General features: G+C 40.3%; 1 protein-coding gene across 1 annotated transcript in view; it reads right to left on the reverse strand.

Annotated features, from left to right (window-relative positions):
* LYRM4 (LYR motif containing 4) overlaps positions 1-20,150 on the reverse strand; it is a 167,416-nt gene that overhangs the window by 125,640 nt on the left and 21,626 nt on the right. The window lies entirely within an intron of this gene.

Raw genomic sequence — 20,150 nt, forward strand, 5'->3', positions numbered from 1 at the left:
TGCATACAGAGGCCACTTAAAAATTTAAACTTAAACTTTAAAAATTATAATTTTTAATAAAAATAAGATCCTTTAAAATCAATCACTTTTATAATGAGATAGATGTCAGTGCCTGCCATTTTTTACTGAGTTATCTCTGTTTGCTTTACTACTGGAGAGTTCTACAGCAAGCTGGTGTCTCGTCTCCCTCTCTTGTTCTATTGGTTATTTCTTCTTAGGCTACTTGGTGAGTTCATCTTATTCTGCTGCCTCTTCTATTTTGTGCTCTCTAGGGCTCCCTAATGGACCTCTTTTCTTTTAAATAAAATCTCCTCCATTAATTGAATCTGTGCCCAAGGTTTACTATCATATATATATGCCACTGGCTACCAAGTCTCTCTAGTCCATGCCTGTTTTCTGAGTCCCAAATCCATATAACCCAATTAATTGCCTTTTGGACTTGCTAACACAAGACACCCACTACACCTCCTACAGCTTCTTGTACTGAACACTTTCAAACTGAAGTCACCATTCTCTTTCCTCCCTGGCCCCAGTGCCCAAATCTTCCTTTGCAGGCAGGTGCATTTTCATACAGCTAACTATCTAAGTCAGTCATTTGGGGATTCATCCTAAATTTCCTCCTTTCCCTTAACTCCTTATATTCAATCAAGCACAATATTTCATTGTTTCAACCTTTTATATCTCTTCTGAATCACCTTCCACTCCTTCAAACCTTCAGTCCTAATCTTGGTTCAGGTTCTTATCTCTCACACTAATGCAACAGCCTTGGGATTCTGGCTTGTGTGATGTACAATAAAATGGATACTAACAACGAGAGAGAGAAAGCTCAAGGACCATTTGAAGGTCATGAGTACTCTGGGTGGATAACAGGGTGAGGGGACAGATCAGAAAGCTTCCTTCTTATGAACGTAAGTTCTCACTAGAACATAAGCCCCACACAATAAGGACTTTTCTCCTTTTTTTTTTTTTTAAGGACTTTTCTCCTTCTTGTTTACCACTGGATCTAAAGGGCCTGGCTCGGAAACCGCACTCAGTAAATACTTAGGGAATAAATAAACTTCTCAAAATATCAGAGGCAATATTATAAAGATCTTCAGGAAAAAGGCCAATAATCAATAAGGAAAACACAACAAAGAATATGAAACTGGAAAGGAAATGGAATGAAAAGCATTTGCAGCACCAAGACTGAAATAACCTCTGAGAGGCAGTGGTTACAAAATGTGTACTGAGAATTCACTGACGAAATATGTACTGAATTCCTATTATACAAGCACGATACTAGGGCTACAGTGGGCAGCAACAGGGTTTTGGACTCAGGAACTAGACAGGAAATCTACAGAGATGAAAGAGGCAGTAGAAGTCATTTAAAGTGAACATAGAAGAGCTAAGGAGAGTTTGGCGGGGGCAATGGAACAATTCTTAGCTTGACTAGGGTGGCGTTTTCACAACATCTACATTGTCAAGACACTGAAATTGTCCACTTAAAATAGATGCATTTTATTTTAGCTTAATTATTTCTCAGTAGCGTGACCTTTTCTTTTTAAATAAAGATTTATTTGAGAGAGAGAGTGCGAGTATGCGCAGGAGTGGGATTGGGGAGAGAGGAAGAGGGAGAAGCAGACTCCCCACGCGGCAGGGAGCCCAATGCGGGGCTCTATCCCAGGACCCTGGGATCATGACCTGAGCCAAAGGCAGATGCTTAACTGACTGAGCCACCCAGGGGCCCCTCTCATTTGGGTGACTTTTAAGGAAAACTGAAAAAACTAAATAGTATAGGAGTTATATATTTGCCCACTTTTAAGAAAAGCAAAAAGATACCACCAAAGACTGCAATGTTAGAAAAGGATTATGTACATGGTTAAAGTAGAAATTAATGCTGTACTATATTTCTATTCAGAAATAGAAAAATTATGTAAGTTGATGAGAAATATGTAAGAAAAAAATTAAGCTTCCGAACAGGGCAAAGGTGTATAACCTATGAATAATAAGTGTGAACAAACTGCACTGGGTAGGTAATTAGAGTTATAATGGAAGAAGATGTCCCAGGAGTGATTATGAAACATTGGGAAGACTCGCTGAGGTTTAACGACCAGAGTACGATGCCAAGAGATTTACTTATAAAACCCTGAACTCCAAGGTCAGAGAAAAAATACTTTAAGAAAGGATAAAGAAGGACCTTGAAGTGGGTAATAGAGAATGGAATATGAATAGGTATATACTCAGACTTCTGTTCTCAGGACTAAAAGAAAACGGCTGCTCTCCACAGTCATTTGCTGTCTTGAGGGCCCAAAGGGGGAAGAAAATAATATCTACGATTGATGGCGCAAGTACCACGCTCAGGACACTGTGCTAAGTACTGGAGAGACACAATCTCATTTTATCTTCACAAACTATGGCTCAGAGAGATTCAGAACATTTAGGCCAAGATTACATGTCTAGTAAGTGGCAGAGATGGGTCCTGAACCCAGTGTGATTTTCACCTCTAAGCTATGCTTCTTCCAGAGGTCGATAAACTCCATCCAAATTTTGAAAAATACTTGGTATAAGCCAAGTAGTTAATCGTTTGAAAAGGCATTAAAAAAAAATTGTCTCTTGCTTCACAAAGCTTAAAAAGATCATCTGGTCTCTCAACACTGCTTCAAGTGTTCCTACAAATAGTTCGAGCACCAAGCATGTCTTATGGGAAGTAGCTCCGGGCATTACGAGGGAAAGAGCTATTGATATAAGCAGTAAGAGTGAGTGAAATAATTGAGATTAATTGTTTTAAAAAGGTGGATAGTGATCAATAAGAAGACTTGTGGAGTGAGGAGGTGAAATTACTATCAGAAAACCTACTTCGGAGACCAAGGTTTCTTACTCTTGGGGCAGCTATAAATAAAACCTATTACATACTTCTCTGTTAAAATCCCCTCATGGCTTTCCATTAGCTTCAGGATAAGGATCAAATGCAGAGACGGTGTACACCTGCTCATCCCTTCTACTCCATCCAGCACCCCTTCCAGGATGGTCCACCAACTCTGGCCATGTGGGAAGACTTGTAGTGTCCTCAGTCTTCTCTCCTTTGGGCCTGCTGGTCCTCCACACAAGGAATGTCCTCCCCCAGCTTGATTCCTTGGCTACCTCCTACTTGTCCTTAAAGACCTAACCCAGTTAGAAACAAATATGACAAAAGATTAATATCCTTAGCATATAAATAGCACCTATAAATTGAGTAGAAAAGACATTAGGCCTACAGTAAATAAATGAGTAAGAGTCCAGAAACAATAATTCACAAGAGAGCACAAAGAGGGACTAAATTTAGAGAGAAAAATGGACAGAGATACATGAATGTTCAGCCTCAGTCATAATCAGAGAAATGCAAATTTAAATAAAGTACGATTTCTGCCATCAAATTAGCAGAATTTAAAAAAAAAAAAGAAGGCCTTTATATCGGGCTGGTAGGAGTTATGAACTGTACTTCCTGTGGGGAGAAGATAGCATAGTAATATGTAATGAAGTTGATAGCTCTTTATCCATTAATTCTACTTTTAGTAACCTACAGAAATAACCCAAAGTAAGCATGAAGATGTATACTGAAAGATGTTCATTACAGAACTATTTGTGAGCATTAAAAGTAAAAACAACCCTAAATGTGTTCAATAATGGAGAAGTGGCTACATAATGAAATTATGCTTTTAAAATTAATGTTTCACAAAACTTAAAGTCCCAGGTGCAAAAGTCAGAGGTATAAAACAATATAAGGAGAAAGATCATTCTCTCTCCCAGTTCTTCTCTGTAGATGCAATCAGAGCAGTTTTTTATTAGCCTCTCAGAGGGCAGATTCTTGTTAAAACAGCTGTATTTTTTTTCCCCCATAAGTGGAAGCATTTTAAACATACTGAGTACCTTTAATTCTTCAATCAAAATGTATCAGTAAGCATTTCATACCAATACAAATGGAGCTGACCCATAAATGGTTTTGTCATAGTCCACTGTATGAATTAGAATTCATCTGGCCAGGTTTTCATTAAGGGATATTTAGTCACATACAATCTTGCTATTACAAACAGTGCTGTAATTAATCAATATGCTGTAGCACTGCGTGTCTCTGAGATAAATTCTGAAAAATGGAACTTACAGGGCAAAGGACATGTGTATTTATGATATTTAAAATGTGTATTTAAAACATTGTCCAAATTCTGTGTAGAGGTTCCACCAGAAATGTATTAGCGTGACTGTTTCCTAACACCTTTGCCAAAAGGATATGTTATCTAACTTCCCAATCTTTGGTCATCTAACAGGTGGAAATAGTATCTCATTTAGAAATTTTTTGTTGTTGAGGTGTAAAATGTAACATTATACTGGTTTCAGGTATGCATCGTAATTTGATAACTGTATAACACACTGAAATGATCACCACAAGTCTTGGTAACATCTGTCACCATACCAAATGAACTTGAAGGACTTACCCTCTTGGCAACTTTCAAGTATGTTCTGTATTACTGACTGCAGTCAGCATGCTGTACATTACTACCCCATGACTTATTCATAACTCTAAGTTTGTGTCTCTTGAGCCTTTTCACCTGTTTTGCCTACTCCCCAACCCTTTTCCCTTCAGCAACCACCATTCTGTTCGCTGTATCTATGATTTTGCTCATGTTTTGTTTGGTCATTTGGTTTTATAGATTCCACATGTGAAGTAAAATCATATGGCATGTCTTTCTCTGTCTGACTTATCTTCCTTACCATAATTCCCTCAAGGTTTGTCCATGTTGTCACAGAAGGTAAGATTTTTGTTCTTTTTTATGGCTGAGTAGCATTTCATTGTGTGTGTGTGTGTGTGTGCATGCGTGCGCACACCCCCCCTCCCCCCACATCTTCTTTGTCCATTCCTCCATTGATGGACACTTAGGTTGTTTTCATACCTTGGCTATTACAATGCTGTAAAGAACAAAGGTGGGTGAATATATCCCTCTGAATTACTGTTTTCACTTTCTTCAGATATATTCCCAGAAGTAAAATTGCTGGATCATATGGTATTTCTATTTTTAATTTTTTGAGGAAACTCCATATTGTCTTCCACAGTGGCTACAACCAATTATATTCCCACTAACAGTGCATGATGATGGATCCCCTTTTCTCCACATCTTCACCAACACTTGTTATTTCTTTTCTTTTTGAGAATAGTCATTCCGACAGGTGTGTGGTGATATCTCATTGTGGTTTTGATTTATATTTCCCTTAGGAGTAGTGATGTTGAGCATGTTCTCATGTGTCTGTTAACAGGCCATCTGTAGGTCTTCTTTGGGAAAATGTCTATTAAGATCTTCTGCTCATTTTGGGGGAATGAAGCTGACCACCTTTTCACAAGCTTAAAGCCATTTACATTTCTGTTTATATTTTTTACCCTTTTTGAATTGAATGATTTGTCTTTTTGATTCATTTGTAAGATCTATTGTGAGAAGTTGAAATGCTCTCCCCAGTCTATCATTTGGCTTTATGATATCTGTGTATTTTTATCACATAGAGATGTTTTAGATTTTACAGAGTCAAGTGTATAATTTTTATGTTATGGCTTCTGGGTTAATTATCATACATATGAAAGCCTTCTCTACTGTGAGATCACAAGAAAACATTCACCCATGTATTCTTGAGACTCTTCAAGGATTAATTTTTTGTTTCACTCTTTCTGGAATTTATTTTAGTGGAAGGTGTTGAATTTGAATCTAACTTTAGCCTCTAAGGTTAAGTATTTTAAAATGACGGCTATAACTATATACTCAGAATGACGTCAATTGTGGAATATATAGGCACAGAAGAACTAGAAGGAAATACAATGGCATGTTAACAATAATTGCTTTCGGCTACTGGGGTTTATGCTTTCTAGATTATTATAATAACCATAATTTCCTCATAATTTTTAAATTCCTAGTGACATCATAAAATCAGTAATATACTTCAAAATAAAGAAGAGTCAGCAATAGAGAAGGCTCAATTCATGGGAGAAGAGATTGGGTTTTGAATTTCTGGTGAGACTGACCAGGCTGGCAATAAATATCAAACTCAACAGTGAAGAATGAGGCACAACCAGGGTGGGGGGGGACATGCCAATTGTTCAGAAGAAAGCAGTAGGATGGGAAGAGGAACTAGCTCTGGAGACACAGTAAATATTTAAGAGCAGGCAGAGAGGGTCAGAGGAGAGGCAGAAGAGAGAGGAGACAAGAAGGCATTCTTTACACACAGAGAGTAAATAAGATTGCTCCAAGTCCTACAAAGGATAACACCAAGGCTGAAAAGGGCTCCAGTGAAGTTTGTAGGTAGGATTTTTTTTTTTAAGATTTTTTTTAAAAGATTTTATTTATTTATTTGACAGAGAGAGAGAGAGAGAGGGAGAGATCACAAGTAAGCAGGCAGAGAGAGAGGCGGAAGCAGGCTCCCTGCGGAGCACAGAGCCCAATGTGGGGCTCGATCCCAGGACCCTGAGATCATGACCAGAGCCGAAGGCAGAGGCTTAACTCACTGAGCCACCCAGGTGCCCATAGGTAGGTTATTATTTAGTAACTTTAGCAAGAACAACATCAGCATATACTTACTGACTATAATGTAATAAATATATAGAAGAAAAGAAAACCCTTAAATTCTTGGAAATACACTCATAAATAGTAACTAAGGCTAGAAAAATTTCATTATACAATAAGAATATTTTTAGAATAATGAAAAAGAATATGCATAAAATCTCTGGAATTAGGTCAAACCCATACTTAGATGAAAATTAATGGCTTATATAGCCTTATTAGTAATAAAATAGAAGTAGAGTTTAATATTTCTTAATATTTTTAAAAAGATTTTATTTGAGAGATAGAGAGAAGAAGAGGCACACCTGTGTGAGTGTGCAAAGGGAGGGGCAGAGGGAGAGGGAGAGAGAATCTCAAGCAGACTGCACTGAGCCCGACATGGGGCTCGATCTCTCCACCCTGAGATCATGACTTGAGCCAAATCGAGAGTTAGATGCTTAACTGAGTGAGCCACCCAGGTGCCCCTTTCTTAACATTTTAGCAAGGCAAAAGAGTATCCCATGAGAAAATAAGGAGAAAAAAAAGCTATTTTTAAAATGTGTCAAACAAAAACAAAAAAATAGTCAGGGGAAGTAGCTAAGACAAATGTGTTTATTCTTTCATGTTATGGTTTCTGGGATATACATACATTAGAAAAAAAAGTGGTGAGGAAAAGAGAGTAAGGAGGATGGGAAGTGTGAGGGGAGGGGTTTAAAAGAATCATTTCAGAAAATGAGAGCATGTGCATACTCCAGAACTTGACAACCAGAAGGGGCCTGCTTAGGTTGGAAACAGCCAGAATGGTGGTACCAACTTGCCAAACGTGGTGATTCTTCTTTTTCTCCAGTTGTGGTTGGTTGCCCAGGTCATTATGGAAAAGACAGATGTTTGAGGAAATCCGTATTTGCAGGTTTGAGAGATGAGAGTAAGAGAAGGGCAAGACAGATGGTGAGCGAGAGAGAAAAGAGAGAAAAATGCTCCAGGACTCAAAGGAAGTGGTGTTAGGAATTTCTTCCCCCATGGCCTGAACCTCTGAAAACTCTAGTTCTTTGAACTTAGGCTATCACCCCACTCAGCAACCTTTTGGTGGGATTTAAGTCCTAATCTAAATGTCTAATAATAAACAGTCAAATAAATTATGGCAAATTAATGGACTATATCTATTAAAATAATAAATATGAAAATTATGTACAAATGAGAAAAAATATATTTGAAAAACACGATTTAAAAATAATGAATAATGAAACTGATTTTCAATAAGTTTCTATGGAGAATTTTTTAAAGTAACAGTCTCTTTAAAAAGAAAAAAATAAAAAAGCTAATAAAATAACAGCAAGCAAGAAAGGCACCATCATTCTGTAGCAGATATTCTGAACCTCAGGCCCTGGAGGAAAGGTTTACAAGCATTCTGTCTGGGTTCCCTTTTTGATGCTTAAAAACATTTAATATTTTTAACCTGTAATTCATCAAAATTGAACTTGTAATTATCACTTGGATCCTTCCTCACAGCCACTGACATTTTGTTGCAAACAAGATTTTTCAAAATGCAAACCAATTTATCAAAGTAAAGGCCACCTATAAAACTGGGGTCGGGTTTTTTGCAGTGAGGCATTTCTGCAGTGAGGCATACAGATCAAGTAGCTGGGAGGTCTTGGCTTCTCTCTCTCTCTCTCTTTTTTTTTTTTAAGATTTTATTTATTTATTTGACAGGGAGAGATCACAAGTAGACAGAGAGGCAGGCAGAGAGAGAGAGGGAAGCAGGCTCCCCGCTGAGCAGAAAGCCCGATGCGGGACTCGATCCCAGGACCCTGGGATCATGACCCGAGCCGAAGGCAGCGGCTTAACCCACTGAGCCACCCAGGCGCCCTTGGCTTCTCTTTTATTTGGTTTTAGATGCCGCTCTTTGGACAGCACAGTCCCACACAAGCTGACTCTAAGAGCCGGGGCTGGGAGGCTCAGATCTGCAGTCTGTTCTTCACATATTCCTCGCCTGAAAGATGACCAGGTCCTTAATTTGTGAAGTCCTGCAACTACTCTCGTTAGGGGAAACACAAGATAATACTCAAGTATTAATTGTCCTCACATCCACAGAAGCCCTTCTTATGGAACTGGTCATCTCTCTTTTATAAGTTAGCCCCATGGCATAAAAGGCTCTGTGTGCAGGAATACGGTTTTCTGGCTGTTTCCCCCTGCACTTACCAGAAACAAGCCTGACCTAGGACCACAAAATCAAGTTCAAGTTTTCATTATGTAATAAGGGATAAAAGTCAGGCTACCCAATACAATTTAAAAATTTTTATTTTAAATTATAGTGTGAACTAGCCAGTGTAAGACTTGACCTTTAGATGATTTAAAATTTATGGAAAATAACTATCCACAGTAAGAATATTCATTTAATTACTTCTGGATTTTCCACTGGGAGGGGGTGGGTGTAAAGCAGGAATGATGGAAATTCCTCCTGGTCATTGAACTCAAATGTCTTCATGGTGGCTCAGTGGGTTAAGCCGCTGCCTTCGGCTCGGGTCATGATCTCAGGGTCCTGGGATCGAGTCCCGCATCGGGCTCTCTGCTCAGCGGGGATCCTGCTTCCCTCTCTCTCTCTCTCTGCTTGCCTCTCCGTCTACTTGTGATTTCTCTCTGTTAAATAAATAAAATCTTTAAAAAAAAAAAAATCTCCTATCAGTGCTGCTACAAAGGAGCCAAATAAAATGCCTTTTATTTCATTCTTTCCTCCTGCCATCAGTCACCAGCAACAATAAATGAGCAAGGAAGGAAAGACAAGAGGGAACAGATTAGTCACCTACCTTGTGCTCAATGTATTAGTAAGGATAATTCACATACCAAAAAAAAATGCAGAATGATTCTCCCTACCCCTTCTTACAATGTGTGAAGCAGCAGAATATTTGCTAGGCTATTCAGAAGCAAAGAAAAAACTACATAAAAATATTTCAAGTATATAGTACCCAAACCCATCCATAAGAAAACCAGAAACCAGGAGATAAGATAGGTATCAGGCCCTGGAGTCATGACCGCTAAGTACAGTCAAAATCCTGCTGAGCTTCCCTTGAGTATCCTGGCTTTGGAAAGGACAGCAACGGACAAGCTGGGTCTCAGTTCCCTCAATCCCTGAACACCAGACTGAATCCAGGGTAAGGGAGGCCATTAGCTAACTTTACTTTGCTTACTTGGAGTTAAAGGGTTCTGAATGCTCTATGTAAATTTATGCAAATGAAAACATTAATCACAGCCCTAGATTTACTGACAAAATCTGGTAGCCCTTTCTCCCTTTGGAGAGCTTTAATTTTGCTTTTCATAGAGAAGAGCCATCTCTAAAGTCTTGTCTAGTCTAAAAATTCTATGAATTTAAAAATGCAATTAACCTCGATGTCTTCTGGGATGTCATAAGCAGCATGAGGCATGGAATATCATGTACCATAATAAAGGGATGGTTATTCTTATCTAGGTGCTCTATTGCCTTGAAACAAAGTTTGTTTGCTTGGCCATCTATAATACAAACAGCTTGTTACTGTATCTTTCTTCGAAGTAGGTCAAAGTATTTCCATGCATTATGTAATTTATTGCCATAACTAATCTTTGTGAATCATCTAGTAGGTGTTTATGTGTTAGAATTTAATTTTATTATAAAGAACTTGAGGACTTTAAGATTAAAGAGAATTGAGCAAACATTTGCATTTACAAATCTGGTTGCTGCTTAACATACTGCTTTTTCACATTAATACAGACTAAATAATATTAGAACGATGCTTGCATTTATCTGCCCAAGCGACAATAAAGTATACACGGAAGGTCAAACCACAAATGCAGTCTCGAAATAAACTCTGTGATGGATATAAACCTAAGTCTCCTCATTCTGCCACAGGACTGGGGGCAATGGGCATCTTTAGCTGTGGCCATACCACATCTCTCCCTTCAGGGCAGGCGGTGGCTGAAGAAAGCTGGCCACAGACTGTCCCTCTAACCTTCCACGTTTTGCTTACTACTTACAGCTCCTTCCAAAGTCAAGTCTTGGCAATTCTCTTGGGATACAGATGATTCTCAAAGGTGGTGACACTTTCTGGACACTGAGGTGCATACATTGGTTAGGAAGACATGGTATTCTAAAGATAGGCAATTAATTACACGTTATTACACTGACAGAAGCCAAGACGCTTTGCAGAAGTGTGAAGCAGTTCAGGAGAGGAATGCACTGCGTGGCTAATAAAAACCCTTCACCACATGGCACTGGGCCTTTGCCTTTGGAATTTGATAGTCTTCTTCTAACTGCTTAAGTCCAAGGTCTTAGCACTGCTGCTCTTTGGATACTGACCACAGTGTGTAGACACCAGGTCTGACTGGTAAGATATGAAGGGCTTTCTGCCCCGTCACTCAGAGTTTAGTACTGAAAACTCATGGATCAGAAATCTGCAACATACTTTGATTTTGAGTTGCATGAAATTTTTATTACTTGGCCTAAACCTAAGGCCGACTTTTCAATATATATAAATGCTCAGAGCAATAAAAGCATTTGGCTTCAGTGTGGTCTGTAATTCCATGATCCAACACACCCGCCCATAATAACAAACAGCATGTTCATAGTAGATACTGAACAATGTTTAATGTAGGGTGTACAAACTTAAATGAGTTCCACCTTCTTTACCTCCTAAAATTATAAAACTGTCCACCTTACATTAAAAGCCACACGAGTGTGATAAACTGTATTTACTTAGAACTGCCCTCGATGGATTAACAGAAAAAGAGGCCCAAATTCTTGGCCCATGTTCAACAAACTGAGGTTCAGTTGGGAAGCTTTCCTTGCAGCATCCCTTGCAAAACATGTTTCTTAGAAATAAGGAGCTCTCAAGTGTATGATCAACCACAGCAGGCAGAAAACAGATGATCTGGCAGATGTGGGGAGGACCTACCTTCTAATTGCCTAGTTGTGCTTTCAAGAGCCTAAAGCAGGTGAACATCAGATCTGACAGCATTTTCCAACATGTGTTATGTGGGAAAACAAAAAACAAAAAACAAAAAACACCAACAACAACCACCTAGTAATCCCCTGGGAAGAGTTACAAAGAGTATTTGCATATTAAAGCAGTAAAGAAACCTGGAAACATGGGAAGACAAAGTTAGGCACCCAGATTCATTCACAGAACCTCTCCCCACGCCCAATAATACACACTACATTTTGGGAAATGCTGATCTCAACAAACCTTCTACTGAGGCTGCTGCTTTCAGGTTCAAGAGCTGGAGACTGAATGGGCAGGTCCCAGGCCCTCTGGAAGTCCTGCTCAGTCATCAAATACGTCTTTCGCAACAACCACTAACTGGTCCAGCACACTGCCTACACACCAGACACAGCCTTGTTACTTTAATTGTATCTTCTTCAATCCTCTAGCAGCCCAGCCTAAGAAGGGCATCAGCTGCTCTTAGGTATATGAACTCCATTATAGCAGAGATCCTCAACAGAGATCCCCAGCCCCTTCTCTCACAAAGTCTTCTGTCACATAGATCCCATAGCCAGTCCAAAGTCAGATCACAGTAGTAAAGGGGATCAGAACATTCTGTCCCCAGATACGTCACTCTGGTATTTGGTTATTTTAAATGGCAGGCAATTGAAAAATAGCAGATGCAGGAAGGGCTGTCTGTCCTTTCTGCCCAAAAGGCAGGGGATAATTTCCCACGAGAAAGATGTCCTCCCAGTACCAGTAGAGAGCAAACATTCTTATCACTGGAGATGGGGAATCTCCGTCAGGATGAGTTCACGCAAACAAGCCATACTAAAACAACCCTTATGGGGTGCCAGGGTGGTTCAGTTGGTTAAGCGTCTGCCTTTGGCTTAGGTCATGATCCCAGGATCCTGGGATCACACCCCACATTGTGTGCCCTGCTCAGTGGGGAGCCTGCCTCTCCCTCTCCCTCATTCTCTTCGAAATAAATGAAAAACAAAAAACAAAAAACCCTTACATCCCATTAGTTTCCTCCACATATTTCCTACTTTCCTATAATATATTAACCCCCAAAGCTACAATCCTTTTCTGTGCCTCATCTGCCTCATCACTTCTGCACAGTTTATCACCCTTTGTGAAAATGGTATTACTAGTCCCCAGGTCTAAATTCTTCTTGGGGAACTTCATTTTTCTATATAGACATGCATATGCCTTATAAAAATGTTAACATGAAACAGAATTTGTATGCTTTGTCTTTGGTTAATCTTTTCACAGTTTAATTTGCAGGTTTCTGGTACAGAACACAAGGATTGTCTTGTGTTTTTGCTCTGCTATAGTGGCCTGTGGGATTGCTCAGGACCGTGGACAGTTCTGGCTTGAGAAGATGCCTACAGATCTGTCGCTGTAGTCTGAGGTCTTGCCTGATCAGGTTGCAAGTCTACAGCTCTTTCTCTAGCTTGTCCCTTCACTCCTCCATTGAAACTAACCACCTGCTTTGCCTAAAGACGGGTAATAAAAAATTTAACTTCAATTTCAACCCCTGATTCTTAAAATGGCCTATACTATATATCCTTCTATCATGTTTAAAAAGAGTACAGAACAGGGGCGCCTGGGTGGCTCAGTGGGTTAAGCCGCTGCCTTTGGCTCAGGTCGTGATCTCAGGGTCCTGGGATCGAGCCCCGCATCGGGCTCTCTGCTCAGCAGGGAGCCTGCTTCCTCCTCTCTCTCTGCCTGCCTCTCTGCCTGCTTGTGATCTCTGTCTGTCAAATAAATAAATAAAATCTTAAAAAAGAAAGAGTACAGAACAGTATTCTGAGAGATACCACATTCACATACCCTTCCTTACAGCATATTGCCATAGCTGTTCTGTTTTATTAATGGTTTTTGTTGTTACTCTCTTACTGTGCCTAATGTATTAAATTTTATTGAAGATGTATATGGATAGGAAAAAAAACTTCATGTATACTACAGGGTTCTGGGCCATCTGTGGCTTCGGGCCTCCACTGGAGGTACTGAAATGTGTCCTCCTACCACGGACAAGGGGGAACTAAAATATTGTCCTCCCTGAGCATAAGGGAAAGGGATAGCGGTATGCAGATACAGAGGTCTTGATAAACAGGGAGAGCAGTCTTAAAAGACAATGGTTTTGAGCTCAAAATATTATTCTTAAAACTCAGCCTCAGAAGAAATGTTCTGAAATTGAAGTCTTGATTTTTGGTACATGTTAAGTGGCTTATAGCTCAAAATAACCCTGTAGGATAAACCATTTTTGTTGTATAGGGGTTCATTTTATAACTGATTTATTTGAGTATCTCATCTGAAAGTTTTGTTGTTTAAGAAGAGATGGTCCTGGGGGTACCTGGGTGGCTCAGAAGTCGTCTGCCTTCGGCTCTGCCTGTGATCCCAGGGTCCTGGGATAGAGCCCTGCATCAGGCTCCCTGCTCAGCAGGAAGCCTGCTTCTTCTTCTCCACTTCCCCTGCTTGTGTTCCCTCTCTCATCTCTCTTTCAAACAAACAAATAAAATCTTAAAAAAGAAAGAAAGAAAGAAAGATGGTCCATCGTAACAGCCTTTTAAAAAAGTCTTGAAGAGGGGGCGCCTGGGTGGCTCAGTGGGTTAAAGCCTCTGCCTTCAGCTCAGGTCACGATCCCAGAATCCTGGGATCGAGCCCCACATCGGGGCTCTCTGCTCAGCAGGGAGCCTGCTTCTTCCTCTCTCTCTGCCTGCCTCTCTGCCTACTTGTGATCTTTGTCTGTCAAATAAATAAATAAAGTCTTAAAAAAATTAAAAAAAAGGGGCGCCTGGATGGCTCAGAGGGTTAAGCCTCTCCCTTCAGCTCAGGTCATGATCTCAGGGTCTTGGGATCAAACCCCACATCGGGCTCTCTGCTCAGCAGGGAGCCTGCTTCCTCCTCTTCTCTCTCTGCCTACTTGTGATCTCTGTCTATCAAATAAATAAATAAAATCTTAAAAAAAAAAAAAAGAGTCTTGAAGGTCCAGAACTGGAGTGGATGCAGAGCTCTTTGAGGCCTCTGGTTCTGTCCACGGCAATTCCCTCAAGGTAAAAGTGAAGCTTTCCCTTTCTATTCAGTTTAGATTTTGCCTGGGAGTGTAATTTTACTCCCTGCTGCTCAAAACATATCAAGTCTCTGACTGAAGTGAGTACTATTTCTGTAGGAATGACTGAAAGCCCAGCCCTCTATCTATTGGTTACTCAGCTCGATGGTGGCACCAGGAATCTACAATCTTGGGTTTCTTGTGGAGCTGGCTTTATTCCCTGTGGTTTGGTGCCATTAGCCCATATTAAGAGATGCCAGAAGAAACTGTCCTTTGCAATGGACCATATTTATGTTACGAATGTTTTCCTTCACGAGAAAAATCTCTTGAGTTTTCATGCCAGAAGACTTTTATTTCTACGCAACTGGCTGTATATCATAGACACTGACTCACACAACCATTCATGATCTTCTCTTTGCATAGGCTCCTGGGAAGCTCGAACCAGAGGTTGTTCCTGGCTGCCTGTTCTCAGCACCCACCTTGCTTGTTAACCTCATTTCAGGTCTCATTTTGGTTTTCCTACCCTTATGTTCCAGATTTTCTCAATTACGGCACACATACAATCTTGATTCACTGATAAAAACACACTGAAATAAGTCAGGAATAAAATTCATTGCAGTTTGTTTTCAGCTCATTTGAGAAGACATAAGGTTGCAAAACTTCTGATTTGTTAATTGAAAATTGGAACAACAATGCTAAAAGACAGTAAGGGTCCCAGGCTAGCCCAAGGCAATTTAATATAACCCCAATACAGCAAGAGATAGTATTAAGAAAAACTACTGCCATTCAAGATAAGCTCTGTAGGGTAATTCTATATTCATGTTAAAAAAGAAACTTTTCTTATTAGAGAATTTGTATGTAAAGATGCATCACTGATTATCCAAACTCATCTAGGTACAAGATATACAAGTTAAAAGTGCGAAGAAATTCATAAGCATTTATGTAAGAGAAAGTCCAAGGGCCTTATAAATAATCCATATTTTATTCAGTCAAGTTGACTTGCTCTTTTCCCCTTATATAAACAAATAACTAAAGGTAATTTAATTCAGTGAGAGTTGTGAAGTGAATACAGATCTTTGAAGAACAATAAAATGTTAATTTTATGATCCTATTTATTTTGCTAACGCTTCTTCATGAGAGGACACAAATGCAAATTTTGACTCAGGGTCATTTCTTAATTTTCCAGCATCAGAAAACGAAATCTATTTGAATACTTGAATTTTACAAGCAAATTCAACATATTTCATATAGATAAACATAATAATGATTGAACATAGTTATTCATAGGTCTAGACTAAGGTTTATATTTATTGGGCTCTCATTTAGCATTTACGCATTTGAAATCTACATAGTCGAATTTTCTTGACAAGTCTTGGCTTCTAAGGGAAGAATTCCACTTCTATGAACCCCTGGTGCTGCTTTTAAATGCATGACTTCAGAGAGTGGCACCATTGGATATGGATTTAGAAAACCACTCTGGTGAGAAGGTGAAGGATGCCTGGTAGCATTAAGAACTGGCTGTTATGAAATCCAGATGGAAACTGCTTAGGGCCAAAAAAGGCAATCACTGTGGGAACGCAAAATTTCTGCTGGTAAGAGAAATATGGGAGCGGCAATCCATGGGGCAAGAAGACGGACTATGGGTAAAATAAGGAGAAAAAGTGAAGGGATTTCCAGCTTGAGAGCTGAACACCCAGACAATGAAATGAAATGCAGAGAGGCCATGTTTGCTGGGACAGATGTGGAATCTTGTGTAGACACACTCAATTTGGTAGCATACCCAGAAGATGAAGGAAGGTTTTGGAGAGAGAAGGGTTTGCAAGAGGGGAGAAAGGATAAACTAGGGTGAATCATGAGAGCACACACAGGGTTGAAAGCACAACTGATGAGCACACTTCTGGAGGGTGTAAGGAGGTCAAGATGCAAGAGAAGGGCCCTCCCATACTGAAGGAAGAGGGGAAGAGGAGGAAGAGACCAGTAGACAGTGATGTCCCACATGCCAGGGAGGGAAGGAAAGAAGGAAACATGGTGGCAAATGGGCCAAAGACAAAAAAAGTAACAGAAGGAATTTGGCAAGTCAGATTGCGGCGGAATGAGGAGTAAGCTGGAGGGGACAGGGAAAGCACGTGTAGACCACTCCTACCATGAGCAGGCTACCAGGGGATCATCTATACTCCAAAGAGCACATCCACACTGGTCTCTTTTCTACAGGGTTGGCCAGTGGCTCTTTTAGAGTAATGTTTTCCTATAGAAGCTGGCTGGCTGCTCCTTAAGGTTCCCTTTGGCAGAGGCTCTCAGACACCATTCTAGTCATCCCCGTAAAGGAACAGATGCAGACACGGGACAAGACAAGAGCACACGCAGACAGAAGCGTGGGAGGGAAGGTGATGATGGCAGTAGAACACTCACATCTCCACACTCATCACCAATCAGGAAGGAACTGGGGTCTGTGGTCCAGAAACATTTCCTTCCCTTAGGGTAAATGGGACTATGTGGTCTTGTGTCAAATGAGACTCACAGCACCACAGATTCTCTTGGGAAAATCACTGGTATGTTGTCAATCCAGCTCTGCCCAAGTTCGTCTTCACCGTGTTCTACTGTTGAAAACCTCTCCTCATAGCGCAGTGACCTTGCCACTCTTTTTGCTCTTCTTGATTATTCTCTTTCTGATAAGATCCTGCCTCCTATCTTCCTTTCCTCTTTTATTCCTCTCCCCTTACTACTACTGGTAGAAATATTGTTTTTCATTAATACTGCTCCTTCCCCTCATTGATAGTTTGGAATATGGTATGTACCCAAGTTAATTTATTTTCAGTTTATATCTATCACCCTTTGTGATATTATTGCCTTAGGGTATGCACACACATTATGAAATATTTACTTAAGAAATCTAAAACAGCATATCAGTTGGGAGCAACTATTAAATCTATTAAAATATCAACTGTGAAATGACAATTTTAAGCATCTGTCTTATCCTCTGTCTTAAAAGGGGCACACAAAGGGGTCACCAACCTGTTCCAAAGTGAAGGGATCCCTGGGAGATTTCCCCAGGCAGGACTATATAAACCCTCAGTAGTAGTATCCAGTGTGGGTTTTAGCTTTGTGAGCAAGGCCAATGGCAAGCAAGGACTGCCAAGACCATGAAATTGCTTAGGGATATTAAAATTATAGAGCCCAAACTCTGATGTGCACTTTGAAGTCAAGGGATGATAAGAACAGAAAGAGACGCATGGTGATGTTGGCAGTAGCTCTCCAGTAGGGGTTTTTGGAGAGAATTTACTTTGCTCCTTTACTGCTCTGAGCTGCAGCTTCCTTAGTTGCAAACTGGGGGAAATTAAAAGGATCTGCTTCGTGGAGTTTTTATGATGGTTAAATGAGATAATGCAAGGAAGGGCCCAATATGTGTCTGGCCCATAAGAAATGTTTAAGTATAAAAAAGCTATTACTATGACCGTATTTGTAAAATGGAGTAATACTACCTACTTCACGGTGCTTCTACGTTGAATGATACAACGCATACTCAACTACATGATCTACGGTGCTGACACACAGCACGTGACCCATCAATGTTAATTCACTCTGGAGTCCCCCTCTCTTCTTCTTTTCCTCTAAACACTGGGGGGGAAGCTCTGTGAAGACGGAACAGATATCCCTGAGGCAGTAAACAGCCTCAGTGGCAAGGACTGATTTTATTAACATTATTTTAATCAGAATTTGAATAAAATCAGTTCTCCCAATGCTTCTCACCCCTGGACTGAAACTATAGTTAAACCTCAGTAGAGTGCACAGTTTGGTACAACGAACGTGTGAGACGACTGCCTCCAGTGGATCTAGTGATCCAAGTGTTGGAAGGCTTCTGTTGTAACACAGTCTTTCTAGAATGAAAACTCTGGGCAGGGCTCTGTTCCGTTTTATTCTCTGCTGTATCTCTGGTGCCCAGCAGAACGCCTGCTATACAGTGGGAGTTCAAAAAATATTTGTTAACTGAATGGGTATGGCTCCAGGGATATGTTATATGTCAGTGCCTTTGTCAAAAAGTTACTGTCCACAAGGATCATGGAAAGGGAAGTAGGCACGGGAGGCCTCAAGGCAGCTATGGTGTTGCTGGTGGACAACTGACATACCACAAAATAATGACACACGGCATCGGTCTGACTCAGGAATAATGAGGATTCTAACAGAGCCCGCATCCTTAGCAATGTCATAAAATAAAATAATCTCAACCTAAGTAAGACAAACTGAAATACTCCCAACCACATTACCACTATCTTAATTTGTCAGTGCTTCACAGATCACAAAGCCTTCACACACAAATTCTGATTTAACAATCTGCTGGCCTGTTTGCACTTTTTGTTAGAGTCCCTACTATAGGCAAAGTTGGGGGGAGAGAGGAGGTTTAAAGAAAACACGAGTATGACAAGATTTCTGCTCTTCAAGGACTCAAAATATAATGGCAACCAGCAAATCCTTCAAGGGCAAATTCTGTTAATTTCATCTGTCTGCTCTTGACATTTGACCCCGGTGTTTCGCCTCAATCAGAGTCAAAGAAGCAGGACTCCAGAGAGATTTATGACCCTGAGAGCACAGAATGAGGGTCCCGAGCCCTGCTGTCCATAGGTCCCATTCTCTTGCACATGTTAAAGACTTCAAGAATAGAAAAGAAATCAGCCAGATTCTCTTTTCTTAGGCTCCAATATTCTGAACATATTTGTCTTCAGGCTGGCAAATGAAAATATAAAGGAACTGCAAAATCAAAACAGGCTGTGCTGAAAGGTAATAACTCTTTCCTCCATCCTTAAAGAAGAAGAAAAAGATGGAAGATACAGTAAAAATAAACACTGGATTCCGTCTCATTCTTCAGGCTTAGAAGGATGCTGGGGAGACAATCCTCTGTGATCACTGTATGCCTGAAATACATGAGGTTTTCCAGGTGATTGTGGACTGAGTTAATTATTGTGGAAATACCATTATAGCCAGGAGACGACTACCTAGGTTAGTAGTAGAGGTTATGAAACAAGAAGTAGTTTTTTGCATTTTGGTTATTTTCAATTAATGAAAACAAAGAGGCTTATTTTCTTCTCTACTCTCTTGCACTGGTTCTTCTGACCTTTGAAAATCCTTCTCAGTGAAGCAGATGGTGGCATCTTAAGAAAACGTGTCCATCATCCCTACCACTGACAGTCATTTCTGACAACATGGACTTTTCTTCCCATACCAAGTTTTGTTCATCACCTGAGATGTCTCTGTTTTGGAGCATTTTTCCTTGTGTTTTAATTTTTTTTCTTTTAAGATTTTATTTATTTATTTGACAGACAGAGATCACAGGTAGGCAGAGAGGCAGGCAGAGAGAGAGGAGGAAGCAGGCTCCCTGCTGAGCAGAGAGTCCGATGTAGGGCTCGATCCCAGAACCCTGGGATCATGACCTGAGCCGAAGGCAGAGGCTTTAACCCACGGAGCCACCCAGGCACCCCGTGTTTTAATTTTTTTAGAAGGAAAAGGAAGTGGCTTTTAAGAAACCATATGGCCCACACATCTTGCTTTCTGAATCGAGTCTACCTCTTAACGCTACAGACAGGACATCCTGATAGAGCCTGTTTCCCCATCCTTGCTCGT

This window comes from Neovison vison, chromosome 1, assembly GCF_020171115.1.
Source record: "Neovison vison isolate M4711 chromosome 1, ASM_NN_V1, whole genome shotgun sequence".
Taxonomy (NCBI): Eukaryota; Metazoa; Chordata; class Mammalia; order Carnivora; family Mustelidae; genus Neogale; species Neogale vison.